The 12,927-nt window shown below is 40.1% G+C and overlaps 1 protein-coding gene across 8 annotated transcripts in view; it reads left to right on the top strand.

The window, feature by feature from the left end:
- Positions 1-12,927, top strand: part of grik5 (glutamate receptor, ionotropic, kainate 5) — a 157,305-nt gene that overhangs the window by 2,213 nt on the left and 142,165 nt on the right. For 6 of the 8 annotated variants that reach the window (XM_047361264.1, XM_047361265.1, XM_047361262.1 and 3 more), the window contains one exon: positions 2,292-4,149. The gene's annotated coding sequence lies outside the window, so the exon portion shown is untranslated. Of the gene's footprint in view, positions 1-2,291; positions 4,150-8,047; positions 8,150-12,927 lie in introns of all 8 variants that reach the window. The other 2 variants (XM_047361260.1, XM_047361257.1) reach the window with 2 other exon arrangements.

Here is a 12,927-nt window from a genome sequence, read left to right on the forward strand (position 1 = left end):
AGGTCACTCAGTAGTGCCCTGCATGAGTGACTGATTTATTTTGATATGAGGGTTTGCTCACCAAGTTGACATTCATGCAAGAAACCACTGTGAATTTGTCCCTTGAGTCGAATAAGAAGAGCTTCAATGAGTTAATTTGCAAAAAGAAAAAAAACAATAAAATGGGAAAGAGCAAAATGAAGTTACAATCCTATACATTAGGAGGCATCAAATGCAATCTGAGAAGTTTTTTTTTGTGATGCAGCCTCTAATTTACAACCTGTTGGTTGAAGATGAAAATAGCTTTCAAATGCTGTATTCCTGTTTGTTCCACTTCCTGTAAAACCCAAGGGAAACGTATAAACACTAAAAATTAAGCATAAATGTAATTTAAAAATTATGAAGAGATAATGAGTTGACAGTTGATGTGAGTTTTGTTCAATAAAAGTTTGAGATTTATTCTTATGATCAGTGTTATTCTCGCGCTGCCTAGCCTGTTTATAACCGTTCCGAACACAGTTAACCCTCATCTTTGCATTAATCCACAAATATTCTAACTACCATATTCAGCTCTTCATTTAATTATTTTGTTTACTAAGGACAATAGGCCATGCAACCATTCAAACAGACTCTTTGTTTTGCTTTTGCAGAGAATCATCATTTTCTCTTGATTCAAACTGAAGTTTAATTTGGAAAGAGATTAAAAAAACAACATTTCAAATTCATAAAATTCTTCGTACTTTTCTGTGATTTAAAGTCCTTTCAAAAAGGTTTGTGATGTACCAATTATTTATCCAGAGATTGGAATTGGTTGAATTTTTCTTGATCAATTCTCCCCATTTTAGTCTTTAATGCATCATCAATCAGGGTGTGGTCTGATGCACTTCTTTTGATGCTAATAATAGGGACATACAAGTTAATGCACAAATGGGTATGATTTTGTATCTCTTAATTTTCTGTTCAATTCAAAACTTCTGCCTCCATCAAATAACTTGCAGAACATTTTCATCGCTTTTATATGTTGTAGCCCTTTAGAAAAACAATCAGAATCGGTCAAAAAGGGATCAGCCAGAAAAAGCCTGACCGATGCATTTCTAAATTTTATGGCAGAGAAAGTGTGCCAGAGTAACTGGGGTTTTCTCCGGCTGTATGGAGTTACACAGCAGCGCCCCTTCCCCACTTGTTGCCACAAACAGGTGTTATATTCATTTCCCCTCACTTAGAAAATAAAAAACAAATTTTCAGAAATATTTATAGTTATGGGAAACCCAACAATCATGGAGTGGAAACTAAATGAGCACCTGCCAACACCCTTATTATAGCAACATTTTTAAAAACTAGCTATGACTGTCTGTAAAGACTGCAAGCTCTACCTTAACAGGTAGCTCAACTAAGTTACCAACTAACATCAGCTTGTTATAGTTGTGTTATCCAATATAAAGCACACAGCAAATGTTTTTATATTGTAGTTTTAATAAATTTACATATAAAGTTCACAATAACTGTAAATAAATGTAGGGAGAACTGTTTTAACTGTAATTATCAATAATTTACATTACTTTAGCAGCAATGGAATCCATTTTTCCTTTTTTGTTTTATGTCATAGCAACTGGATCAGGTTATACATATTTGCTTAGTATTTTTGTGTGAATGCTGTGATACCTTGAAACCATGGTATTTTTTACTCAGGGTTATAACACTACAAGAATCTTAAGGTGTACATATTCATTCAGCTACACAGTGACATTAAATTGTTTGCTCAGAGCAGGAAGAACAGACTACATACCTTGATTTTTGTACTCTACAGATAACCAACATTAAAATGTTCTCTTGTGTAAGCAAAAATTTGGTTTTGAATAAACCATAGCACCATCAACAAATCTGTTTATGATTCCTGATAAGACTCAGCATTGCCGTGCCGTGCATTACATGATGCATTTTGGAGGATAGATTTGAGGAAAAAGAAGACAGCAGAAAGGACTGAATGAAAGCAGCTAAGGTGTAGTTGTTAAATTGCACACAATAGAAGAGATGTCTAGTGGAGACTGTGTGAAGATAAGCTTGTTAGCAGACCAAAAGGATCAAATCTTAACGTTTGTGCAGAGGACTAAGGAGCAAACAAGCAGCAGAGTCGGAGAAAGAGGGACAAGGACAGAATAGACAGCAGGACGACAGCTAAGGAGGAGTGTGACAGGCAGGAGAATGACATGCGCGATAAGGCAGAGTGACACAAATGTCGCCAAGCTAACCTTTAATGCACTCTCACTCCTCTTCTCTTGTACTTTTACCTCTTCTCTTCTTCTTCTTTCTAGACCCAAAACCTCGGAGCAATGGACACCAAATGAGCAGCATGGAAGCCAACGTGTACCCTTCAGCAGCTAGCTTTGCACACCTAACCACCTCCACCATCTCCAGCCATCCACTTCAGCCAGGGCTCAGCCTGCAGAGTTGAGGTTGGGGTTGCCTGGAGCCGCCTGCAGAAAACAGAGATAAGCAGGCCTCAGAGGAGTCAACGTGCTACCAACCAGTCGATGTGTTGAGCAATTAAGCTGCTTGAACTTCATCCGAAATGAAATATGATGCAGTGAAGCTCGAGCATTGGTACGGAGCATTTGGATGTGTACGAATTTATCGGCTGGATATTTTGTTGAGATTATGACACTTTGGGCGCACTTTCGAGTTGGGTCACTTTCTCACCACAAGTTTGTGGGCGACAGCGAGTAATTGAACCCCCCCCCCCCCCATTGCTTTTATTTATTTTGATTTTTTTCAAATGAACAGCTTCTGTAATTTTCCTCAAATTTCCTGTTCTTTCTCTCACATTGCAGAGAAATGCATTATGAAGCAGCACCATTCTTCTTCATCCTCCCTCAGTGACGGAGAGGGAAGAGGGACAGACTGTCCAGAATAGATAACGAGTAAGGAGACAGCCACCGAGCAAAGGGGGGAAAGGCGGGATAAAGCAGAAAACAGAGGGACAAGTGAAGAAAATAACAGATGAAAGGAGACAGACAGAAGAGAGAGAGCCAGAGAAATAAACAGAATTAAGTAGGGTTGTCTACAATCCTTTTTTTAGATTTTTTTTTGTAATTCGTCTGGGTTGTGTTGGAGGGTAGTTAACGCCATGGGCAGGGGAGGGCTCAGGATTTCAGCCAGATTGGGGGCTTGAGCAGAAGGTGAGGTGTATGTCTGGTCTGAACCTGCCGGCTCCTCATGTTGGTGTTTGAACTAAACTATGGCCCTGTAAACAGACACCTGTAAGGACTGACAGAGAAGCTCTGAGACAGAAAGGAAGACAGCTACACAGCCTAAGTGTCAGGCAAAAAGGCAGCAGACATCCAGAGCTGGCAGAGCTGACATTCTGTATTTCATTGTCATTCCACTCAGTGTTTTTAGGGAAGGTAAGAAGATGAGAAGAGGAGCATTCCTGTGTTTGTGGCTCCTTCAGCATCAATCTAAGTCCATACTGTTGAACTGAAAAAAACAAATATACAGCACAGGGGGAGGGGGGTTATTGCTAAAAAGGAAATCCCGGTTGGAAAGAGAGAGGGTGGGTGGCAGACAGAAACAGAGCGAGAGAGCAGGTGTCAGGAATCCTCCCCTTCATCTGCTTGTCATTTACTCCTTTATGCTTGCTGGTCGTTTGGCACAGGGATTGATTTTCTGATGCTGGCTTTACTCCTCCTATAAGCCCTCTACGATCACTTGGTTAAAGCAAGACTGAGGAGAGCAGAAAAAGACCACAACAAAAAAAGGGAAAAGATGGAGCCCTTCTCATTGACTGATTTTTCACCCCCCCTTTTTCCCATTTGTCGAGATGGCCTCTTGTTATTTTTTCTCTAAGTAAAGGGAAAGAAGAAAAACACCCACCCAATCAATCCCTCCTTCTGTTTGTACACAAGAACTGAACCCCTCCTTACATCAGCTGTTTCTCTACATGGATTATTTTTTCCTCTGAGTTTTAAACACTGGATTGCTCAAGATTTTCTCTATACGTCCTCCCCTCCAAAGATACAGGGTAAACTCCTCTAACTCCCCCGCCGGCATCCATTCCCTTCACCCCTCGGCTGAGGTGCAGGAACTCTGTGGTCTCGGATCCCAGTGCCCTCGTTGACTCACCACTACAGCTATAATATGACACGGCCCCTCTGACACTGTCTTATTCATTCTGTAAGTAAGCCTCTTTCTATCTATCCATGAATGTATGTCTTCACATGCTTACTACAGGTCATTAGCATTCATTAAGCTCATGTATTGTGAGGCGCAGGAGTGGTCGTTCTTACTGTAGCGCTTGGGTTTATGGTTCCTTCACAGCGGATCTGCTTTTCTGTGCTTCCTCTGCTTCAGGCAGAGTGTGTATGTGTGTTTCTGTACTTGTGTGTGTGTTTGTTTGTGTGTATGTGTGTATGTGTGTGTGTGTGAGTGTGAGAGAGAAACACAGAGTTTGATCTTAGATTCAAGCTTGCAAGAGTCATAGTGTCAGAATAAGGCACATGGGGTGCTTCCCTTTGGATTTGTGACCCCCCAGGGTTAATTTGGACTAATTAATGAGATTTATTTTGCACATTTTCAGGTCTGTTTTAATATACTTACTCTGCTGAGGGTAAAATGGAAAGTGGATGCTTCAGCTACTGAGAAGGACTCACTTACTACTTCTTTACTGCCAACATTTCACATTTAATGTCTTGCAAAGGTATTCATACTCCTTGAACCTATCCAGATTCTCTCATTACTTCAATACATTTTATACTGCTGGATGTGATGGACCCGTACAAAGTCGTGAATGAATTTGAGGTAGAAGAAGAAGATGCATGTTTTTTAAGATTTTCAGCTTTACTTACTGCAATACCCCTAAATGAAGAGAAGATTAGTGTACAAACAGCATCGTGAAGACCAATGAACACAGCAGATAGGTCAGGGAGAAAGTTCTGGAGAAGTTTGAATGCATCATCCAAAACTGGAAAGAGAGTCGCTCAACTGGAAACTCACAAAGACGTGGCTGTCCACCTGAACTGAGGGCAAGGATGACATTAATCAGAGAAACAGACAAGAGTCATGTGGTAACATTGGCGGTTCTGCAAAAACGACAGCTCAGGTGGAAGAATATGTTTAGACAGCCGTTAGTCATCCACTCCACATATCTGACCCTTCTGGAAGAGTTGCAAGTCTTGTAGGGCAGTGGTCCTTTACTCAGTACTGCATGTTTTAGGTGTTTACCTGCTGCTGCATACCCAAGTTAAATGAATGGGTAATTAACAGGTTTCCTCAGCACTTGGTGTCAGCCAGAGGAGGTATTGCAATCATTTGAATTAGTTGAGTTGGAGCAGGGGCACATCTAAAACATGCTGAGAGTGGGCCTTAAGGTCCAGGTTTGGGGACCACTGATGCAGGGGAAACAAACTTTTGTAAAAAGAAACTCTTGTCAGAAGAGACTACAATTGACCTTTTTGGCTTTCATGCAAAACACTGTCTACGGTGGAAGACCAAAACTGCATGTAAGCAAACATTCAGCAGGGTGAAACAGCAGTGGCAGCATCATGCAGGAGAAATATTTTTTTGAAAAAATCTGGGGAAGCTGCAAAAGAGACAAGACCGGATCTTTCAGTTGTACCATACAGCCAGAGCTACAATGTTATAATTTAGATCAACGCATGTTCATGTATCAGAATGACCCAATCAAAGTCCAGAGATAGACCGAGGTTCTGTCGCAAGACATTTATACTGATGCTTACAAACTCTTCCTAATCTGACTGAGTTTGAGATAGTTTGCTGTGAAGAATGGACACATTTCAGTGTCCCGATGTGTAGACTTGCATCTGTAATTGCTTCAAAAGAAGCAGGGCTGATTAAAAATGCATACTAATCTGCTTTTGTCTATCACCTACAATATAAACAGAATACATTTAATATTTTCATTTTAATTTGACAAAATGTGGAAAAGTACAATGAATGACAATGAATGAATAGTATTACGCTATGGCCCTGTATTTTTTTCAATTTTCTGAATCTTCAAATGAGTTGCTTGAATGAAACTCAACACTTATCTACAACCCCTGCAATGTACTGCATAGTAGTAAGCTCATCTATCTCCATGGCCAGATCTTTATACACTCGCACAGTCACCAGGCCCTCAATCAAGATAGTACCTTCAAACAGACCAATGAACTGTGAATAACGCCATTATGCAAACTCCCAGCTCTGAGAATTTCACAGAGGAAAGATTTGAAGGGGTATAAAAGGAAAAGAAAACGAGGGAGGGTAAATAACTATCCCTACAGAAGAACAAGAGGAGAAAGAAAATAAGAGAGGAGGCAGAGAGAGCGTGGGGCAGAAAACAACATAGAGGCAGACACAGAGGAGGACAGGCGAGAAACAGCGAGGAAAATGGGAGAGCATGGGTAGAGCGGGGCCGCAAGGCAGGAAAAGACCTCTGCTCCATGGGAGCACTCTGATGGGCTTAGCAAGGGCCCGCATTGTTCACGCTGTTGGTCAGCCTCTCAGAATTAAGCTTAACTAAATAATACGATTACTGCAGCTGCACACTGATAACATGCTGGTGCCGATCCCCTTTGTCACTGTCAGAAAGCCCAGAGAAGAGGGGAGGAGTGGCATACGATGGCATCAAAGGCATGACAGAACCGACTACATTACACTGTCACAAGGGCCTGAGCTTCACAACATGGCTTCAGAAAAACAGATGAGAGCTGGTTTCACTTTTTATCTAAAGAGTATCCATGCAGACAAAGATACTGAGGAAAACATGGTTTCTCCACAAATAAATACACAATGTGCTATCGTGTAACAACAACTCATTTATATCTTCTTCTCTCTAATGTTGCACTTTCAGATCCAAATGCTGCATATTACCTGACTGAACTTGTGTAAGCATAAACAACCGCTCTAACAGCCAGACATCTGGCCCCTTAGCTTTGTGGTTAACACTGCATCCTCTGTGTGGGCTTTTTGTTTTATGTTTCTCTGCTTGACAGCTTTGACACACATTCATGCGAAGTTGACCTTGCGGTGTGAAGTGTAATAAAAGCTAAAATCCCAAGCTATGTTGCACATCGATACATGTTCTCCTAGCAGCAGATAAATAGTCATCCATCCCATGGGAAAGACAGGGGGAAACAAGCAGGCAGCAGATACCACTGTCCGGCTTGTCCCAGCAGAGGTGGAATACATCTTTCTGTAGTCCATGGCTCCCAGAGTAGTGAGCTAATATAAAGGCTGGCCTGGGTTCAGCCCCCATCCTAGGAGATATGAAATACATCCACTCTTCTCTCAGCAGGAACAACCATTTACCTGCAGAGCTAAAGATTAGCTTAGAGGAACAATTGAAAAGACACATTTACCATGTGATGGTGTGTCATGGGAGTAACAGAAAACATTTGAGATCTGAGGTCACACAATGAAATCAGAATGTTATGAAGCACAAATCTTACTTTCTGTTCCTGTGCAGAATAAAGTCCTTTTTTAGATCCCATGTTCATACATATGCAGCTTTTACACATTTATTTTAGCATATCTCGCCCAGTTTTGCACATTTAGAGACCAACATTGTAACATTTCTTCCTTGGATTAGCAGTAATGTTTATATTTGGATTGGGCCTGTCTAACATATCAATGTGCTTTGATTTAAACTATTGTACGTTTTGGACCTCTGACCTACTGGAAGGTGAAACTCCACCCAGGTCTGAAGTCTTTAGCAGTCTCTGAGGTTTTCCTCCATGATATCCCTGGGGTTTAGCACTATTCTTCTGCTCATCAGCTTCCCTGTCCCTTCTGAAGGATAAAAAGCATTCCCACGGCATGATACTGCCACCACCATGTTTTATGTTGGGAAGTTGTGTTTAGAGTGATGTGCAGCGTTAGTTTTCCCACGCACATGACATGCAAGACTAAAAGTTCACATTTGGTCTATTTTGATGAGAGAACCTTCTTCCATATGTTTGCTGCGTCCCTTATATAGTTTGTGGCAAACGGGGTTTTTCAACAATGGTTTTCTTCTTGCCATGCTAATATAAAGCAGATTTGCGTAATGCACAACCAATACCCTTGTCAACAGATTCTCCCATCTGAGCTGTGGATCTCTACTCCTCCAGAGTGACCAGGGACCTCTCGGCTGCTTCTCTAATTGATGCTCTCCTTGCCCAGCATGCCAGTTTAGGTGAATAGCCATTTATTGGTAGTGTTGCAACTGTCATATTTTTTCATTTATGGATGATAAATTGAACAATGGTCTTTGAGATGTCTATTGCGTTCCTTTGTCTTTTCTGGTCTTCCTAATAGACCCCTGATTTATACAGAAATGAATTGTGATACTATTTTATAATTAGGCAATTTCTGAAGGCAACTGGTTGCTCTAGATTTAATTTAGGGGTCTGTGAATGTAGTAACATAAAATGCCAAATTTCTAAAGGTTTTTTTTAATGTGTATTTATGCTAGATTACATGCACTGTGCTAAAAGAGTTCAGACATGTAGAAACAGGAAGGCAAGAAGTGAGTGGAAAAAATAAGCAGTAATGTGTTTGAATCGGTTGGTCTTTCATTTGTAAGGTCATATATGAGTAGAAATCTGTAGTGCTGCAACATTATTTCAGTTTTTCCTCTTGACCTATTCTAAACTGTGCCATAAATTCACATGGTTCATGTAATAACAATTTACTCTGAATTTTAGAACCTCTCATTATCCTGGTTTGTTCTGCTCAGATCTCTTCAGATCACTGATCCAGTCATTTAACAGCGCCCTGGAAGCAGCTGCTACATGCTCTAACTAAACAAGAGATGCTTTGGCTAAATGCTTTGAAAAGCATTTTGGAGAAGTAGATAATTATTATGTTATCAACACTAAATCTATCATTTTGTCATCAACCTAGGAGTGTGACTGGCTTTTTCTATTGCAGCCCATGATTCCTCCCAATAGAGTCTCTGACAGCGCCTACTCCAGCAGTGAGCCGAGCTAATTTTGGGATATGAGATCTCCTCAAACTCTGAACAGCACTTAAGTTTCATCCATCAATCCTCCGCCAATGGACCACCACACTAGGCACTGCAGCCTGCACTAAACCTTTGCACCACGCTGAACAAATGAAAATGGCTCTGCATGCCTAGTTGTTTGACCGGTCCTGCTTGCTTCAGGCCAGCTGGCCTTGAGGGGGAAGATGGAGTGCGTGTGTATGAGCAGAGTGACAAGAAGTGGACATTAGGACACACATGCCCTTTCCATAATGTGCTCCCGGCTGGGCTGTTTGGCTGGCCATAAAGTGAATGCTGCTAATGGCCTCTCCGTTAATGGAGTCATTAAGACTGGATTGCAAGGAGATAAAGGCAATGTGTATAATGTGTGTGATTCGGAGTAGAAGTGTGATCATTTGTATATGTGTACAGTTACTGCAACCATCTAGTGAATTTGTATTTATTCAACTCTTTGCTACATACTCACCAGATAACACTAAAGCTGACTCTGGTGCTGTTGTGCATTAGCATTAGTGGAAAAGGTCAGTTTTCTGTCAGTGTAATTGTAACATGGTCTGAGGCTCAGCTAATCAGTCTTAACCTGGCTTGTTCTAATCATCCTGCTGGCTGAGGCTCTCATCGTGGCAGAAATAATGCTTCACAGCAAGATTGCTACTACCTTGTGTGGATGTTGGAGTGACAAATGCTGATAGGCTTGATCTTAGGTCAGTTCAGGACTCGTTCTCAAGAGAATGTAGCAGGGATGGAGAAAAGCATTCTGGGTAGCCTTGCGTGTTGTTTTCATGGTGGCATGACTGCTCATTACATCCATGTCAGTCTTTTGAATCTTACCACAGGGTTAGCTTATGTCACCATCGTGTCTTGAGATCCAGTCGGTCTGGCCAGCCTTATTCATTTCTTTTATTCTACAAGAAGCTGCATGGGAAAGTTAGCTTGCAGGCAGAAACAGCCTTAGATTACTTTTTCTAATTAAGCAGGGATAAGACAGTGACTCAGGAGGATAGCACGCTAAATCTGTCACTTGTTTTCATTTGTTTTTGCTCTTTAAACACTCAAATAACTGTCATATTTTGCATTTATTTAATATTTGCAAGCAGACCTCAGCCTTTTCTGCCACACACGTATTTATGAGTGCATGATTGATAGCTGTCTATTTGGCACATTCTCTCACCTGAGCTGTGGATCTCTGCAGCTCCTCTCAAGGCAACATGATATCAGTTTAAGTGGACAGGTGTTCAATGCTTGGGATATGATATTATAATCCAAATCTGCTTTAAACCTCTCCATATCAAGGCAGCTGTATTCACACTGAGATTAAATTACAAGGTGACTCCTTAAGGACATTTTATTTAGGGTCTATTAGCAAAAAGGGTTCTGACTAGAAATGCGTGCCAACATTTTTATTTGGACAAATTTCTGAACCTTCACAATTATAGGTATCAGTTCAGTGGAAACTCCCATCAAGATGAATTCACTCTGGCTGGAGTAAAGACATTATATTTTATTACAGTGTTAACTTTAATGTTGTTTAACTGTTTATTCTGCTTTTATGTTTGGAATTTGTTCAACGGCCATTCAGGTAACAGCATCTCTAACCTGAGTGTGGGAAGCTCATTTTCCACCTTTCACTACATCTCCTGCTGAGCGTCAGGTTGCCTTGTGATGTGTTAATGATTCTCATCCTGTCTGCAGCTATGACTTAGACTCTGCAGCGTTCTGTAGAGAAACTTTTTTAGGTAATTAGACACACTTAACTGATTAAACAATGTTAGACTTAAATGTGGTATAGTGATGTTTTCCAGTTCACACATAAAATTACACTGCTGCAACAATAAAAGTAGATCTGTCAGATAATAAATTAATGTTTGTTATTAAGCGCAGCCAACACAGAACATTGTTCTCTTAAATCATCTAAAAGAAACCTTTTTTCTTTTTGAAACCAGTGCTTTTATAAAATTATCTAAGGTCATTATAAGATTAACCAAACACTAATGGCTCACATCTTTAATGTTCCCTGAATTAGGTAACAAAAGGTCTGTTTCTTTCCAGCCAACCATCAAAGCAGTTTTTTTCCCCATTTACAATAAAGCAATAATCAGCTCTGTATGACACCAATGTTACTTAAAAAGACTGCACTTAAGCTGGGAGACATCATCAGTTGAGCCATCTTTAGTCATATCAAACTTAGGTCTAAGAAGGGATGTTTTAATTTTGCTTTTTTTTTAATAATGAGAATTTGCTGATAGAAAAAAAGCCTGAAAGTTAATTAGAAAATGTTTCTCTCAGAATTTTGTATTTTTATTAGTTGTGTACCATAAACCTCAAACATAAAAGAAATAAATTGAATGAAATATATTACTGTGTGTCTAATGAAACTCTATAAAAGTTTCACTTTTCAAACTTCCAACTTCTCAAACTTCTCGTGTTTTAAAGGTGTCAAAGTTGTCAGTTTTTCAAAAAATTTGTCTTGGTGTTCTTGAGCATGGAGCCTGAGCTTTGTTGGGTTTTCTGAGACCTGATCACTAGTTATTAACAAGTGGATTTTTGAGTCAAAAGACTGCAATCAGCTGCACCAATCAGAAGTATTAACATGCAAGTCACTTCCAGCTCAGCTCTCTCAGTCCACATGGTGATGCACCAGCTGATTATGGGGCGCTGCCTGATTTTTAAACTGCTGCGTATTTAATTGACTCAATAAAACGTAATGCTCCGAACGGGCCCATATCATGTCATCATGATGAAATAAAAAAAATAAACTATAATAAGAGATGTGATTAATTAAGACCAACTCTGTGGTTTGATAGTCCTTAGATTTCCATGGATATGTAGGTAGCTTGTGGGGCTTGGAGACATTTTGTCTTTTTAGCCGATTCAAAAACTTGGATGTAATGCCGACCCTGAGCTGTTGCTCCCTGCTGTAAACCGTGCACACGGAGCATCAATAAATAGCGGAGAGTTATCTACATTGGTGCCTTTTTGAAGCATAACTTTCTTGTCAGCCGGGATGTAAAATCATACTTTGAGAATAATGTAAATTCATTCACTCAGAGAAGGATGTGTTGAGTATAAGCAAATGTGTAGGTGTGCCTTATGTAAAATTAAGTGCTTTGCAAGAGAAAACTTCTTGAAGGTTTTGACACCTTCCATGTTTTCTCCTTTATTGAAACGGAATAGTTGCAGCGCATCACCTGAGACGCTAATTTAAAATGAAGGACACATTTTTTTATTAATTTTTTTAGTTTCTTGGTATTTGATGTCATTCACAATATTGTTTGACTAGTTTTATTCCAAATTCCCCCCAAGCTTTTCATTTCTGCAGGAATTTATGATGTAATTTATTTATTTTCTTTGGCTTACTGAAGTAACTCCTTGCCAAACACAGAAACACAAAGCCAAATGTTAAATGTATTATAAATGTGCATGATGAACTCCATTAATATACAAGGATGTTTCTGTGTTTTGTATCTGTAAGTTTAAGTATATTTCTGTTGAATAATTTAACTTAGGCTTTGTCTTTGCTCATATTCTTCATATTTAGCTCTGTTGTTTCACCTGCATGTATTTGCAGATGAAACACAGTTGGTGGTCTGTATAGCTGTTATTATGACTAGCATTAGTGTGTAGTCGATGCCAGGGTCGATGTGTTTCACACGGGGAACCCGGAGGTCATGCTGAGCTCCACAAAGTATTTCAGTCTGCATATGAGAGGGTCTTTGATCCGAAGTAAAGAAGGCTGAGAGAACACATACTCGGCTGATCCAACGCAGGAGATACCAGCCTATTAGCACCTTCAGTCACCCTCAGATCAGCTATTGGCAGGTCAGCGGTGGAAAGCTGTTTCAGCTCCAGGATAACTGGGGACGCAGGATATTGTGTGTTTCATTTAAAAGATGCTTGGTTCAAGCTGTTAAGCCCTTAGGCATTAGTTAGGATGCTTGGGTATTAGTGATAGATTTATGGTATTAAAA

The sequence above is a fragment of the Girardinichthys multiradiatus genome, chromosome 3 (genome assembly GCF_021462225.1).
Source record: "Girardinichthys multiradiatus isolate DD_20200921_A chromosome 3, DD_fGirMul_XY1, whole genome shotgun sequence".
NCBI classification, from domain to species: Eukaryota; Metazoa; Chordata; class Actinopteri; order Cyprinodontiformes; family Goodeidae; genus Girardinichthys; species Girardinichthys multiradiatus.